Consider the following 16,477-nt stretch of genomic DNA (forward strand, 5'->3'; position numbering starts at 1 on the left):
TGGCAGAAAGTGGGGTAGGAGTACTTGTTATCAAGATCAGAATAGTACTCCTTTATTTTATGTATTGGTCTGTGTCAATGGTGTACCAATTCAGAAGCAGTGATCACAATTCAGTCAATTGTCACTCATTTCCTAGCCAGCGTGTGCAGTATTGTGCCCCTTCGTGGTTCAGCACTATTTGTGTCTGTACACAGCATCATAATTCTAAGCCGTTTGCAATTAATTTGCAGGTCTTTGGGCTGCTTTTCAGCGGGATATAAATGTAGTTTTGTCTTGTGTAATGCAGGTACTGCTGACGGTAGGCTATATGCATCATGAGAGTCCCAGAAATAATTAAATAAAACTAGCACTTGTTGTCCAGCTTGTATGAGAGAGAGAGAGAGAGTGGGTATGAGTATTTGCAAACTGCATTGCAACACATCTACAAAACATTCCAGCAGATGATTCTTCTGAACTTGATTTATGGGAGTACAGAATCATTTGTTTGAGAAGGTTAAGATTTCTTACCCCGGCATACTGTAGGTGAGCTGAGGAACTCAGACCATTAGTAGTTAATCTAATGACATTTACACTGATGATAAGATTAACCTTTACCATTATTCTGTTTATTTTAGTATTATTTATTGCAGCATCTACATCTATAACCACAAACATACTTCGCAAGCTACTGTATGGTAAGTAGCGGAGGATACCTTGTACCACCACTAGTCATTTTCTTCCCTATGGAAAGAAGGAAAAATGACTGTGTCTGTGACTTTGTACGAGCCCAAATTTCTCTTATTGTACTTTTGTGGTCCTTACTTGGAATGTACATTGAGGGCAATAGAATCATTCTGCAGCCTATAGGTAACATTGAGCAATCCTACCAGTAACAAATGTAGCAGAATGCTCTTGAATTGCTTCCATGTCTTCCTTCTGTTGATCCTGGTGGGGATCTAAATGGGTTGCACTAGTGATCTATATGTAATATCCTTTGAAGATGAGCTACACTTCACTAAAGCTCTCCCAGTAAATCAAAGTCAACTGTTCATCTTCCCTAATACCATCCTCACATGCTCGTTCCATTTCATATTGCTTTGCGACATTATCCCTAGATATTTAATCAACATGGCGTTGTCAAGCAGCAAGCCACTAATACGGGATAAGAATATTACAGAATTGCTTTTCCTACTCATTAATTACATTTTTCTATATTTGGAGTAACCTGCCATTTGACACACCAAGCAGAAATCATGTATAAGTCATCCTGTATCCTTAAGATCCATCTGGCTGTTTCTCCTTTTAGTTTCTGTGATATATATTTGTTGGTTGTGCAGGTTATCAGCCCACAGCCCTTGAGTGTCCTCGTGGGGCTGCCACCTCATGGCCTGGACACCTGCCACAGTTTTATTTCAGGGCCTTACCCCTTAGATAGTTTGTCTTCACCACGACTACAGAATGCTATCCACCCCTTTGCAATAAGGCCTATGTGCATCACTGTTGCCCTGGTTTCCAAGGATCTTCCGCTGTCCACATTAGGAGACTGTGCCTGCTGTCACACAATCTCAGAAAGGAGAAGAAAAGGAAGGGAGAGTAAAGGATAGAATAGAATATGATAGGACAGGGCAGTACACTAGACGGGACTTTGTGAGACACACTTCATCTGGATCCTCTATGGAGACCTATCCGGTGTGGGAGGCCCTGCCGGTAGTTAGACTACCGCCGGTATAGCCCTCCACTTCATTGGATCACGCAAACCCCTTCGCCCTCAAGGACCCCCTGAGGGGGCCGTATCAGTATTGTTTGTAGTATATCTTGAACAAATACTTCTTTAGATAAAAATGTTGTTGTTGTTTCCACAGGAAGCAAAACCAACTCGTTAAATACATGACAATAGAAAAGTTAATCACATTACATGATACACTACAGTTGCATTACCCATTCTTTACTTTTATTGATATTTATGTTGTTTCAAGGTAGTATCCCTTCCATTCAACTGATCCTCTAAGTCTTTTCATATGTCTCACAGAATTACTACATCATAGGAAAACCTAAAAAGTCATGTGGTGAAGGGTTTAACAATCAAATGTTTTAGCTATTTCGGGTTGTACGGCTGTGGTCCATGAAACTTTTCTATTTCAAATATTTTGTCCACAGCTGCATGGGACATCATCTCAGGTGCTCCTGGCTCCACTGAGTCTTGCTGACTAATGGCTTTGGTGTTGCAGAGCTACATAAGTATTGCAGGAAAGTGCGAAGTCATAGTTTACACATGACCAAAAGAGAGAATCCTTGTTAGAGATAAAACTTAAGCATCAATTGTTGTCTGTCAGAGATAAAACATGTCTGTCGATTGTTGTCTTCTGAGGATAAAGCTTATCTCTCAATTATGTAGCTCCATTATCCATTTATGTTGCTGAGTTTCACGAGTTCTTCTTTTCTGTCAAAATTATCCCCTTGTTTACATATTTCGATGGCCTCTGTATATGGGGTGTATCGGGAGAAATGGACAGTATTTCGTTGGTATGATTGGAACAATTGTGCGAAGCCTGAAAGACAAGTAAACATGGGCTCCAAGACATCCTTAAGAGCTATGAGCACTTCATCTTCGCTTCTGTGAAACACATCCTTTACTGTGCAAGTGCTCATATCTCTTAAGGTATGCATTTCAAAGCCCACATTTAAAAGGCTTTTCTGCTTCAGCTGATTGTTCCTGTCTTATTCCTGAATATTGTCCATTCCTCCTGATACACAATCTGTAGCTGTGAATAATAATCATTCTAGATCAAATTTCGGATTCAGAAAATTTCACTTCATGATTTCCTGACTGAAGAATGTGTACATGGAATTTTATGTACCCTGCATGCTGACAGAGGAGGACATTTATCCTTTGCAAGTTGGAGTGTTTGTTATATTTTCTTACCTTTTTTTTTATTGGTGACTTAAAAAAGAGAAGAGAAACTGAGTTATTGCATTTTTGTATTTTATCATTGCCCTGTGGCCTACTATTCTTTGGTCGTAGAGTCCTGTTTACTTCTTTTCCCGAAGGCAGTCTGCAATACTCGACAGAACCAAGAGCACATCTGAAGATGTACAATGTAGCTCTGGATGGAATGCTTGGAATGGGAATGTTTCATGGACCTGGAAGACTCTCTAGCAGCTGAAACATCAAAATTTTGTTTCTTTCTTTTTCTTTTTACCCCATTGTTGTTGTTACTACTATTCCTACTACTACTACTACTACTACAGCTACTGCTACTAGTCTTACTCTTGTTACTGTTACTAGCTGTGCCCCACAGTTGAGGGTCTGTGTTTATTCCAATCTTCTGACAATACATAACCCCCTTCCTTCCCTCTCTCTGTCCAGCTCCTGTCCATCTCCTCTCCCACCCTCATCTGTGTCCATGTGCTACGACCCCTTCCCCCTTCATCTGTTCCCATCATGTCCTTCCCCCTCTCTGCTTGTGCATCTCCTCTTTCCCTTTCATTTGCATTTTATCACCCCCACAACAATAGAATGCTGATGGTGTTTACTCACAGTATTTCTTTTCATCTCATAACTAAGATGGATATCAAATTAGTTTGAAATAATTTCAGGGGTTTAGGCGAAGCTTTTGATCCATGGCTTTCCCTATGTGTGCACATGCCAGATATATTTCACATGTGTTTAACATATTTCACACACGATTGTTCACATATTTCACTTGTGTCACTAGCAAATTTTATCCTGTAGTCACAGCTCAATGTTTGATGACTTACCTCCTGAATTGTGTATCATCCAATAAAATAATTTTGTGGTACGTCCAGTGGAATATGTGGCTACTGTGTGTCTTATGTGTTGTGTGTAGAGTTGGTACTAAAGAAGTAATAAATTGAAATGTCATGAGGCAGTTTTTCCTCCATCTCAGTATTTGACGTCATATCTCCTGAACTATGTATTGTACAGTGATATTTTTTGAAGGTACATTGACTAACATATGTGGATCCTGTTTGTGAAATTGTGTTGGGAATAGAGTTAGTAGCAAAGAAGTAACAATTTTAAATGTCGTACACGATGCAGGAGTTTTCCACGCGTCTCAGCATTTATCATGTCACATCTCCTTAATTATGTGTTGTAGAATACGATTTTGCTGGTACATTCGGTGGTATAGTGAACACTGTCTGCAAAGTATGTTGCGAATACAGTTAGTAGTAAACAAGTAATAGATAAAAACATCATGCTTCATGCAGCAGTTTAACTACATGAACAGTGAAAATGTAGTAATCAATAAAACTTTTTTCCTTTCATCTTCTTGTCAGTGAGAAAAAAAATTGTGTAGGTTTCGTACTAAGTGTAAAGTCTGTTGCAAATCACTGAGTGAGTGGTCCCCATTCTCAAATATTGGATGAATAAAGTACAGGTATTCGCATGTCGTGGGCCACACTTCTTTTTCACCTTTCCCCTTTCGATAGGTGTATGAAGGTTGCCTATGTATTAATTCAGGATGTAAGCTATCTCCATTCCAAATTTAATCCATATCCATCCAGCAGTTTGTGTGGGCGCGCACACACACACACACACACACACACACACACACACACACACACACACATTTTGCATTTATAATAGATACATAATACTATTGTTTCATCCCTGCTGGACCACCCAATGAAGGAAAAAAAGGGCATTTTCAGAGTTTCATTTTAAATTGTATTTGTGCCCATGTTCTTTCATTTTCTGAGATTGATCTCTCTTTTCTATCATCAAACCAAGTTGGTACAGTTTCCGTGGGTTGTTCTGACAGGCCAACTGCCCGGTCATGAATTTTATGACTTAAAAATTTTTCAATATAATAAATGAATAGCACCAGTTTGCTCTTGTTCTACAATGTTGTAGAATATTTATTATAATGTTGTTCTACCAAGAACTGACATGACCGAAGATTCTGTTAATATGACAAAAAATTTCAGTCTGGTGTATGAAATTGTGAGATTCCTGCTTCCTTCTGGTCTTGTTTCATTGCACCAATCTGTTTTATTACTTTAGTTTTAGCCTCTCTGTGACTTCCATAGAATTCCACGACTTAAGTAATTAATGTGGTTGGTTCCATTCCTTTAATATTCCAATAGAATTTTAGCCATGTGTGGGTGTTTTTTATCTGAATCAGTTTCATTGTGTGCTCTTAGTGTGCGAGTTCCTTGTTTAGAATAATTTGGACCTAAGATTTTTTGTTACTTTCCATTTTCTCTTTCAAATTTCTTTGGTGTCTTTCTGTTTCAAATATGTGTTTCAGTACCATAAAGAAACACTCTAGTTTGATGAATGTGTTGTTGTGTCTTAGTTTTGTGTTCTTTGAGATGCATTTTTTTTGTTGTAAATATGTTTTGTATGCTTGAAAGCTGTTTCCTTTCTGTGATATCAGATTTCATAACGAATCTTTGTCTCTGCCTAAATACACTCTACTAATAAATAAAAATAAAGAGTAGGAGGAGAGAGAAGATGCGCCACAAAGGAAATATCCGAATAGGATGGAAATTTGTAGATGTGATGTACATGCACAGACAGACAAATTATTACAATTTCAGATGAACTGAATGATTTATTCAAGAGAAAGAGCTTCACAAACTGAGCAAGTTGGTCCACATCTGACCCTTATGCAGGCAATTATTCAGCTGGGCACTGAATGATAGAGTTGTTGGATGTCTTCCTTGGGTATATTGTGCCAAATTCTGTTCAGTTGACATGTTGGATCATCAGAATCCGGAGGTGGTTGGAGAGCCTTGCTCATAATGCTCCAAACGTTCTCAATTGGGGTAGGTTCTGGCTACCTTGCTGGCCTAGGAAAGATTTGGGAAACACAAAGACAAGCAGCAGAAACTCTCGCCCTGTGTGGGTGGGCGTTGCCTTGCTAAAATAACAGGGTGTGAATATCCTTGACATACTGCTGTGCTGAAGTGTGCAATGGATGACTACCAAATGGATCCTGCTACGAAAAGAAATGGCACTGCGTGCCATCACTGCCAGTTGTCGGGCATTACGGTGGTCGACAATAGAGTTGATATCCCTCTGCTGTCCGGTGTTTCTCCTGACATGCCTTCACCCATCATTGACGCTCAGTTCGGAATGGGACTCATCACTAGACACAATTGTATTCTGGTCAATGAGATTTCAGGCCGAAGACATGTCTGGAGATGCTCGAGACAGCAGTAGGATACTGACCGAATGTCGTGCACCGTACGGCCTGACAGCCTGGAGTGATGGTTTGCAGTGCCATTTCATTTCATAGCAGGACCCCTTTGTTTGTCATCTGCAGCACCCTTACATCACAGTGGTATGTCAACAATATCCTGCACCCCATTATGTTACCCTTCATGCCAAGCCATTCTGGACTTATATTTTCCCTTTCCCTGTTGCTTCATAACCCGAGTTGTGAGTAACTGAATCTCCTTTCCCTTCTTCCCTTTCTTTCCCCTCTCTCCTCCCCGATGAAGGAACATTTGTTCCGAAAGCTAGGAACGTAAATTTTCAGTTCTGTTTTATTTGTATCTGTCGGCTGTACTGAGCTGAGGTAAGTACTGGCCAGCCCCTCTATCTCTTTGTTAGTATTTGTTGGACTTATATTTCAGCAAGATAATGCCCACCCGCACATGGTGAGAGTTTCTACTGCATGTCTTTGTGCATGCGAAACCTTACCTTGGTCAGGAAGGTTGTCGTATCTCTCCCCAGTTGAGAATGTTCGGAGTGTTATGGGTAGATCCCTCTAACCAGCTCGGGAGTTTGCGAATCTAATGCTCACATTGAACAGAATTTGGTACAATATCCCTCAGGACATCCAGTGATGCTATCAATCGGTGCAAAGCCGAAAAACTGATTGCATAAGAACCAGAGGCAGACCAATGCATTATTGACTTGCTCAATTTGTGAAGCTTTCTCTTGAATAAATCATCCAAATTTTCTGAAATTGTAGTCATTTATTTGTTGTCTATAAATGTACATCACATATAGGTTTTAGAATTTTGGGTGCCTTGTGTGTGTGTGTGTGTGTGTGTGTGTGTGTGTGTGTGTGTTCAGAATGATTCCTAGTATGTAATTATTTTGCTGAAATTTTCAGCTTTGAACTTCATTTCCTTAATGACATCACTGTTCATATGTTCTGTCTTTCCTTACTTAATGTAGATGATAGCTGGGAAATGGAATAACTGGATAGCATCGTTATGTAACTTTTTTTTTTCTTTTTTTATTTTATTTTATTTTTTTTTAATTTGTGTAAGCTGGTGAGGTAGTTTAAAAGCGTTCACAATAATCATAATAGACAATGTCTACATTTAATTTGAAAACACTATCAGTAAATAGCATATGTGTCTTCAAACAAAATGCTTGTATTTAACATAATTTAGTGACAAATATAAAGTATTTGTTAAAAAAAATCGTCAGTTGGATAGTACTCAGTTTACAAGTTGCATCTTCTGACAAATAGCTGAAAAGTGCTCATTTTAAGTAACACTTGTTTTACACAAGATTGGTTGCAGATTCTGCCTCCTGGCTTTAACATGTAGCACACAGTTCCAAGAGTTCAGGTTGCTACAGAAATACACAAGTGTGTTCCACTGGCCTCTAAAAATACATATTCAGGCTATTATTGGAGCCAAGAATTAATTGAACTCCTCATCCTTCTAACACGTGGCATATAAGTGACACACTGTTGGCTTGTATTCAAGGGCTGTTTTTTGCACAACTGTGAACGATGTTGGTTTTTGCATTGACATGTGCTATCCAGAGGTGCTTCATCTTGTGTGTGTGTGTGTGTGTGTGTGTGTGTGTGTGTGTGTGTGTGTGTGTGTGTGTGAGAGAGAGAGAGAGAGAGAGAGAGAGAGAGAGAGAGAGAGAGAGAGAGAGAGAGGGGGGGGGGGGGAGGGGGAAGAGGAATAGGGGGAGTGTCAGTCTCAGAATAGGCTTTACTCCCACGCTCTTGGCTGTTTATTAACCTTGAGAGCCCATTCATACTATTGCTGGCTGTGACTAGACTAGTTCCACAGTGTGGGAGGAATTGCAAAGATGGGGGGGGGGGGGGAGGAGGAGTAGGAGTAGGAGTAGGAGGAGTTGTGTGTGAGAGAAATGCAGTGGGAGTTCTGTTTGCATGAGTTTAAATACCTTTGTGTAATGCAGTGCTTCTATGGAGCTGTGTGACAACTCTTGTACTTCTATATTTCTTAGAGGCTCCTAACATTTTTTCTGAATTATTTTAGAATTTGTGACACCAGAGTCGTTTTTTTGTGCAGAAGAGCAGTGTGTACTATATCTGTGTCTTGTTGATTACTTGAGATTTTGGTTCTAATCAGTTATGACATTAGCTGGAAGTGGTGTATTCTCAATGCTCACAACAGAGACTCTCCCAGTTACTGTCAATCACTTCAGTCAGTGTCCTAATATTCTGTGAATTAAGTTCCACAGCTGTTTTCATTGTCAGATACTTTGAAACTTATCAGTGCTATTCTACACGAGATTTCAGTGAGAAGCTTCCAGTCTGATTGCAGGTACGTATGACTTTAGAATGTGACAAGCTAACAAACACTACAGGATGAACCCAAACTCTGCTGAGAAAATTTTGGAGGTTGTTCAGGGACAGTTTCTGAGTATTTTGCTATAAGTAACACCTAATCTCTGCTGGCTTATTACATAGTTATTGCATTTCTTGTGATCTGTTGCCCCAGTTTATCTCTGTGTCTATATCACATCAAAAATATCTGTACAACAGTGAAAATGTTGAAATTATGCATTGTATATGTTGTTTGGAAACAAATTTTCTCTAGTCACTCAAGGTACTGGCTGTTGACAGTGCTATTGCCTACAACTCACTTTCAGTACTGATTGGATCTGTCTCAAGTTTGTTTTTCCGGCAGTGTTAGTTGTACATTAACAGTGATACCCAGCAGTATGGATAGGTTTTTAGATGAAGAGCACAGTTCACAAGACGCAATTGCTAGAACTGCAACAACTGTGGAAGCAGTGTGCCAGACTCCTGGAACTGTAAGGCAGTTTTCAGTAGTCTTCTGTGTTCGTGGTGGTCAACATATCTTTAAGGCAAAAGCTCTCCATTTGTTAAGTACTGCCCTGTTTACTGACAGAACAGTCTGAACATCTGTGATATAATGGTGCAATGAAATGTAACTTTATGGCACTTATACTGCCGATAAAGTAATTCTTACATAAATCTGCTTTGTGTGTTTTAGGTTTTGGTGATTTTGTATTACAATCTTTCTCACTGGAAGGTATTTTCACACATACATGAATAATTAGAACAAAAAACCCAATAAAAAGTCACCCTTACCTTATTGCTCTGTGATGAGCTACTGGAGACCCAGAATACCTTATACTGTAATACTCAGAAAATATTGCTTAATGGAATCTGAAATGTTCTTGGTGTTTGGGTTTGTTCCGTGTACAAGGTGTAATGAAAAAGGAAAGGGCATTTTTTAATTTTGCGGACTTTTATGTATCAGATTTTCAATCCTTTTTTATCTTGCTGGCACACATGTTCCTGATGATGTATGCATTTTCAGCTGTTTTGAATATTTAGTTTATTGTTAACAGTCAAAAAGGTTTTATACATTGTCGAGTGCTTGAAAAACAGAATAAAGTGCAGCACTGCATTCGAAATGCTGACTGTGGGTTTTAACGAATCTATTATAAATAAGACAAGAGTTTACGAGTAGTATAAGTGTTTCAAAGAGAATTGAGAAGACGTTGGAGATGATGACTGTTCTGGATGCCCTAAGACATAAATTACTAACAACAATGAGGAAGAAGTAAAGAAAATGGTTCTGTAAAATTGCTGAATCAATGTCAGAGAGTTTGTTGGTGATGCCAGCATATCCTTTTGGTCAGGCCAAGCAATTTTTTCAGATGTTTTGGACATGAAACACACAGTAGTAAAGTTTGTTCTGAAATTGTTGAATTTTGACTGAAAACGGCGTTTCATAGACATCATTCAGGAATTGCTGAATGAATGACAATGATCCAGATCTTATAACGAAAGTTGTAGCAAGTGACGAAACATGGGTATGATGTCAAAACCGAGGTCCAGTCGTCCCAATGGATACTGAGACCAAAAAAATTCAGCAAGTTTGATCACGTGTAGAGGTACTTCTCATTGTTTTATTCGATTACAATGAAATGGTTTAACATGAGTTCGTGCCTTATGGTCATATGGTCAATAAGGAATATTACCTGGAAGTTATGTGCCATTTGCGTGAAGCAATGCAAAGAAAAGGCCAGAACTGTGGCAAAAATACTTGTGGAAATTGCATCATGATAATGCTCTCTGCTCACTCCTCAATGCTTGTTTGTGATTGTTTGCGAGAGAGCGCGGGGGGGGGGGGGGGAACAACAACTCTTACGTTGTCTCTGCCACCGTATACACTGGACATAGCCCTCTGTGACTTCTTCGTGTTTCCGAAGCTGAGGAGAACCATGAAAGGACATTAATTTGTCTCGGTCGATAAGAGAAAAACAGAATCATTGAATTCCATAACGAAAAGTGAGTTTCAGAAGTGCTTCCAAGATTGGAAAAAGCACTGGCACAGGTTTATTATATCTGAGAGGAATGTCTTTGAAGGGAACAAAGTTATTTTTGATGAGTAAATAAAGAATCTTTAATAAAAACAAAAATTCTTGTTCCTTTTTTGTCACACCTTGTATTCCACCTAACAAAATTGAATAATATTACAATGTAGTGAAACTGCACACACTTATTCAAATTAAGTGCAGGCGAAAAACTGAATAGCTTGGTGCACTGATTTCTCATTACAGGAATCACATTCATCTGGCCATCTGGATATGTGTTTTCCTTGATTTCTCTAAACAAAATAAGGCTGATTCCAGATTGGTTCCTTTTAAAAGACAATGGCTGACTTCCTCCATCTTTGTTCAGTCAAAGCTAGTACTCCATCTTAATTGCCTAGTCATGAAAGTGATTGTAAATGCTGAGCTTTCATTTTTTCTGAGTATGTAAAAGATGGTAACTCATTTAATTTTGATGCAGTATTCAGGAAACAATTTTATATACATGCAGATACTGCAATGCAAGACAATTGTGAGGGTACAAAGTAAGGTAGGCTGGATGCTAAGCTGAGTATAACATTCTCTTTGTGTCAGAATCATCAGTGATAGAACAGTGTGGCAGACAAGGGTGGGAAGAAAATAGTTGTGGCTTTGTTAATGGATCAGTCCTGAAAATATAAAGTTATTTCAAACAATGGAAAGTGCACAGTTGATACATCAACATGTTAGCAAAAGGATATATTGCTACTCATTGTAAAGATGACCTGTTTAGCTGCAGACAGGCACAACAAAAAGAACATTAAAATTATTTAATATCTATTAGGAGCGTCTAACAGGCCCATTGCTTATTGCTGCGACAGCGACAACCACAGCATATGACAGCAGTAACGTATGCACTATGACCTCTGTACAGTGAGATCAACATCATAGAGAATTTGTAATTTGCATGCCCATCATTTGATATAGATATACATAATATAACACTGGTGATAAGCCCTAAGCCCAAATACCACCCTGGCAATTAAGTACTTTACATGTAGCTCAAGGTGTTAACAAGATGGCTTTTAACAAAAAATAAATTTGATCATTAATGTAGATTTTTGGCAAGTTCAAAATATGATCTCACATTGTGTAACTGAGATACTAGCATTTTCCTGCCTACAACTAGAAACTGCCTTCAGAATTGATCGGTTTGATACCAAAAATAAAATACTGTTCAGATATACTTAAGTTTGCCCTATTTTTTCTGTTTCTGTCTAGAGGATTACTGTTAACTGTAAATATTGCTGAGGTACTTAGGAGTCCAGCACCCATTGACAAATAAATCACATTTACTGCTTTACAGCTTTCGTTTTCTACAGTCAGTCCATGTTGTAAGAACAACACCTTAGTGATAACCTTGGCTAGTTCAGTCATATAGAATACTCTGCATCATACACCAACACATCTTATTTGTTGTGCTTCCAAGCATCATGGCATGAACTTTTGTGGCAGCTCTCGCTAATGATTTTGTATTTTACATTCTATAAGTTTTTCATACAAAATCCTTAAGACATTGAATGGCTTTTTAAAATGGTTTGTTTAAGTAAACATATAGCTTACGTATTTTAATGGAAGTGCCATAGAAAAGTATACTTGTTTTGATTGAGGTGGGTGTAGTTCCAATATTTTTTCTGAGAAATTTTCGTAATTACACATATTGTAGTTATGTATTTTGTTTTACAGATTGTAACTAGTCATAATAGCTTCAAATATTTATGAAAAAGAATATTTATTATGTTATTTTGCTTTAATTTGACAGATTACCTTGATTTGAAATATACGTTAAATTTCCAGTTGAGAATTAATTTTTGAATAGTATAAAATTTAAAATACAAGATATTAAACAAAAATGATTAAGAAAGAAGATAGTTAGTAGTCCATTCAAATTCAATGAAATCATTATTCACATGATAATTATTATCAAATTATTCAAAGTGGATCGCTATTTTTGTCTAATTTTGGCATTAAATGAATAATCTATGCATGAGTAAATGGCAGTAAAGCAGTAACATTTCTGAGTAAGCAGTGTTAGAGAACTGAGAAATTGCCAAAACACAACCTAAATCTAACTTTGTGGATCCTTTTCTTCATTAAAATATTGTATTTTGTTCTTCATTAAAACTATTGTGATACAGTATTCAGCTTTCTTACAAGCATCAACAAAATTTTTAGACTTAGCCATTGGTCAGTAAGAGTTAAGTGTCTTGCAATTATGGGTGGTCCTGGTGGTTTAATACTTGGTAAGAATCTTTCTTTTACTGTTTGTAGCAGAATAAGTAAGCACTTTGGTAGCAAATATTATGTTTTTCTGCCAAAAGTGGCAAGTGCATTGTAGTTACTGAATGCTTCACTGTCTAAATTAATTTTTCTTCTACTTTTCACGGCACTTCCCCATGGGTAATTTCACATGTAATGGATACTGTGGTTTTGAAGTTGACATCACGAAAGTTTGGACTGATGATGGCCACGAGTATGGCCGTTGGCGCCGATGAAAGATGTCCATGCAAACAAACATATTACTTAAAATCCTTTGCAAAGATACTCAGAATTAAATAGTCATATTGAGGAATGTGCTAATTGCTCCTTCCTAAAACCCTTGGTCCATAGTAGGAACGTTGGCTAATACTAAATAAGAATTTGAAATAGGCATTCTAATCTTGGTGTCTTCGCATAGAATAAAGAGAACCTCTCCACCCATAAGATGGTATGGATTGATGTGGTTTGATTAAAAGAAGACATATAACGTATTCAGAGGTATGCAAGCAATTCAGAAATATGCTGTGATATTGTAATGTTATAAAAATGCCCTGTGAATTTGTATGCAATTCCTGGAGGGAAGACTACATTCTTATGGTGAAATATTATAAAAAATCATTCAATGAGTTAATATTTGTGACAGACTGCAAAAATTAAACTGCCTTGGGTATATCACCAAGGACAGTAAGTACAGAGGTATACAGTTATTTTTTTCTTGCTCAGTTGTGAGTGGAACAGGAAAGTTAATGACTTAGCAGTGTTATGAAATTTCTTTGTGCAGTGTACTGTGGTTTGTGAAGTATGGATTTAGATGTAAATAAATTGTGGTTTGGATATGCAGTTTTACGAATGGGGTAAATTTCAGAGGTATGAAAACAATCCATAGAAGATGTAACCATTTGAGGATAAAAGGCTAACATATTGTGGAAAAAGTGTGTTTGGTTGCTGTGGTATTACTCATGTCACCAGCTAGTTTGTTATTAATTGGTTTATCTGAACAGATAATCATCCTTTTTTAGGACCTTGTCATACAATACATTCTTCAGTAGCTATTTTGATAATTTTCGTATAAATACTCCATGAATTGTTCAGAAAGATTTATAGTGTCTGTCAAATGACAGAAGACTGCAATCATCACATCTCACTTGGTAACACTAAGTATAAACTCAGAATTGGGAACGGCAGATTAATTCATTTGTTTTAATAGGATTACAGGCAATGTCATGTCAGCCCTTGTTTATTCTTATGACAATATGCTACTCCAGTGTAGGCCAGTATTACAGGAAGCTTCCCTGTCATGCCTATACAGGTATTTCCTTTCGCAAACTTACTGTGATTCCTGTGCAGTTTTGGAGACGCATCATCCATTGGCCTGGTTCTCCATACGCAAATCAATATATAAGTATAAAGCAGACTGTATGTATGTCTGTGTGTCCAGCACTTCCCTTACTACTGGATCAGTTTCATCCAAATCTGGCATACAAATGGCAAACTTCATGAGTATCAGCACTGTCTTGTTTATATCCTCCTAGCTCCAATTGGAATGGATATACGGGCAACAAACCTATTTTTAGCCATTGCCATATAGGCTGCCCTGCATTGCAGGAATGTTGTCAGAGTAGTATACGCTTCCATTATCGCTCTCTTTTGCAGGGGATACACGTGTGGTTGGCCAAAGTGAGGGGGCAAGGGTAAGAATAAGTATAGAGGGGGGGATGAACAAAGAAGGGAGCAAGAGGGCATGGATTGGGAGAGGGGCAGAAGGGGTGGATAGTGTCAGGGGGCAGGAGGGAATGGATTGGGAGAGGAGAGCAGGAGGAGTGGGACTTTGGTAGAGAGGGCAGGATGAGATGGACATAGAGAGGGGGATGAGGACAAGACGGACAGGGAGAGAAGGGGAGGATGAAATGGGCAAGGAGAGGGGGGGGGGAGACAGGCTGAGAAGGAGATGGGGTGGAGGGATGGGCAGTGTAGGCTGCAGACAAGAGAGGGGGGAGAAAATGGGGGGGGGGAGAGGGGTGTAGGAGATGGACATAAGGGGAGGAGAAGATGGACAGAAAGAACGTGGAGAAGATGGACAGAAAGAATGTGGAAGTAGGAGATGGGCAGAGAGGGGAGACGAGAAGGTTTGCAGTGGTGGGGAGAAGAGGAGATGGGTAGAGAGTGGGCTGTAGAGGAGAAGGGCAGAGATGGAGGAGGAGGAGATGGACCAAGAGAGGAGGAGGAAGAGACATGTGCATCATATGTGACATACACAAGTGCAGACAAAACTTTGAGGAAAAGGCTAGTAAGCAATAAATCCACACAATAGCTGTTGTTTCCTTTATAATAATTTGTTTCATTGTTCTTTTGTTCACGTGTATCGTTCGTTAGCAAGGAATATGTATGGATATGTATCACTCTTCCAGAGTGGTGTGTGACACAATTATTCCCATTGCATTGCATAGGATGCACTGTGTTTTCAATTGTGGATCAGGCAATGCTACTTGTATACACTGTTCAGTCAGTTGACATGTCTTGTTGTGTTATTAATGCTCAGACCGTGCATGCATTTCCATTTTACACCACTGTAACGCTGTGCAAATATTCGACTGCCCCTGTGATGCACAGAACATTGAAGATCTGACATGCAGTGGTCACTTGCCATCTTCAGATTCAGACTGTGGTTGCAGTGGTCTGACACTGGTGCATTTGGCACGTCAGTATGTGGACAGTCTCACTGCAACTGATCCCAGTACCCAAACTTACAAACTTGGATGACAGTCAGAGGAATTCAAACCAGCCTCTCCGTCTCCCTCCATTCAGTTGAATCGGGCGACATTTCCCACGTCCAAAACTTGGATTGGGAGGAAATGTTTAAGTTTAGTACAAGAAACAAGTTTGTGGCACCTTAGGATGAGAAATGTAATATCAGCAATATGTCTAGAAGTCTACGATCTGAAATCACTACTTTACTGGGAACCACTAGTTTTGAAAAACTTAAAAATAAAAATTTATTAATAATTAATTGAATGTCACATTACATTAAGTATGCTCTGTGGCAGTCTTGGTATTTCAGCCTCTTGCTTGTACTTAAATTGCAGCATGTCATGCATGCAAAATCTGTTTCGGTCATTTTAGGCCTAAATTACTCCCTTTGTCAGAAAAGTTCCAGGACAGTTTTTTCTGGGTTTGCAAAAACTAAAAAGAACCAAATACTGCTTTGTGTTACCTGGTATGTGTGCATCCTTGAAATAACATTGGCCATGTTTCCATGCAAACTCACTAGATTGCATGGCTGTGCTTAGCAACTCACTGCTTGGGTTCTTGGTGCATTAGCTGTGGTGACACAATTAATGCTGATTGTTGAGCAAAGAGTGAACGTTAAGTTCTGCATCAAGCTCAGGAAAACCTCTAGTGAAATGTGGATGATGATTAAGCAAGCATATGGAAACAAGGCACTTTCAAGAAATTGGGCTTTTGAGTGGCGCAGTAGGTTTTGCGAAGGCAGACATTCGGTGTGAGACGATCGCAGAGCTGGTAGCCCATCTGCAGCATGTACCGATGCAAACATGGAGCATATAAGGCTGTTATTGCAAGAAGACTGTCATGTAACTGTGCGTGTAATATCAGAAGAACTTAATTTGAATCGTGATGTGTGTCATAAAATGTTATGTAAAG

General features: G+C 38.7%; 1 protein-coding gene across 1 annotated transcript in view; it reads left to right on the forward strand.

The window, feature by feature from the left end:
* The first annotated feature begins 8,025 nt into the window (after positions 1–8,025).
* Positions 8,026–16,477, forward strand: part of LOC124716914 — a 381,964-nt gene continuing 373,512 nt past the window's right edge. Inside the window, exon 1 of the mRNA XM_047243483.1 lies at positions 8,026–8,493. The gene's annotated coding sequence lies outside the window, so the exon portion shown is untranslated. The remainder of the gene's footprint in view (positions 8,494–16,477) is intronic.

This window comes from Schistocerca piceifrons, chromosome 9, assembly GCF_021461385.2.
Source record: "Schistocerca piceifrons isolate TAMUIC-IGC-003096 chromosome 9, iqSchPice1.1, whole genome shotgun sequence".
NCBI classification, from domain to species: domain Eukaryota; kingdom Metazoa; phylum Arthropoda; class Insecta; order Orthoptera; family Acrididae; genus Schistocerca; species Schistocerca piceifrons.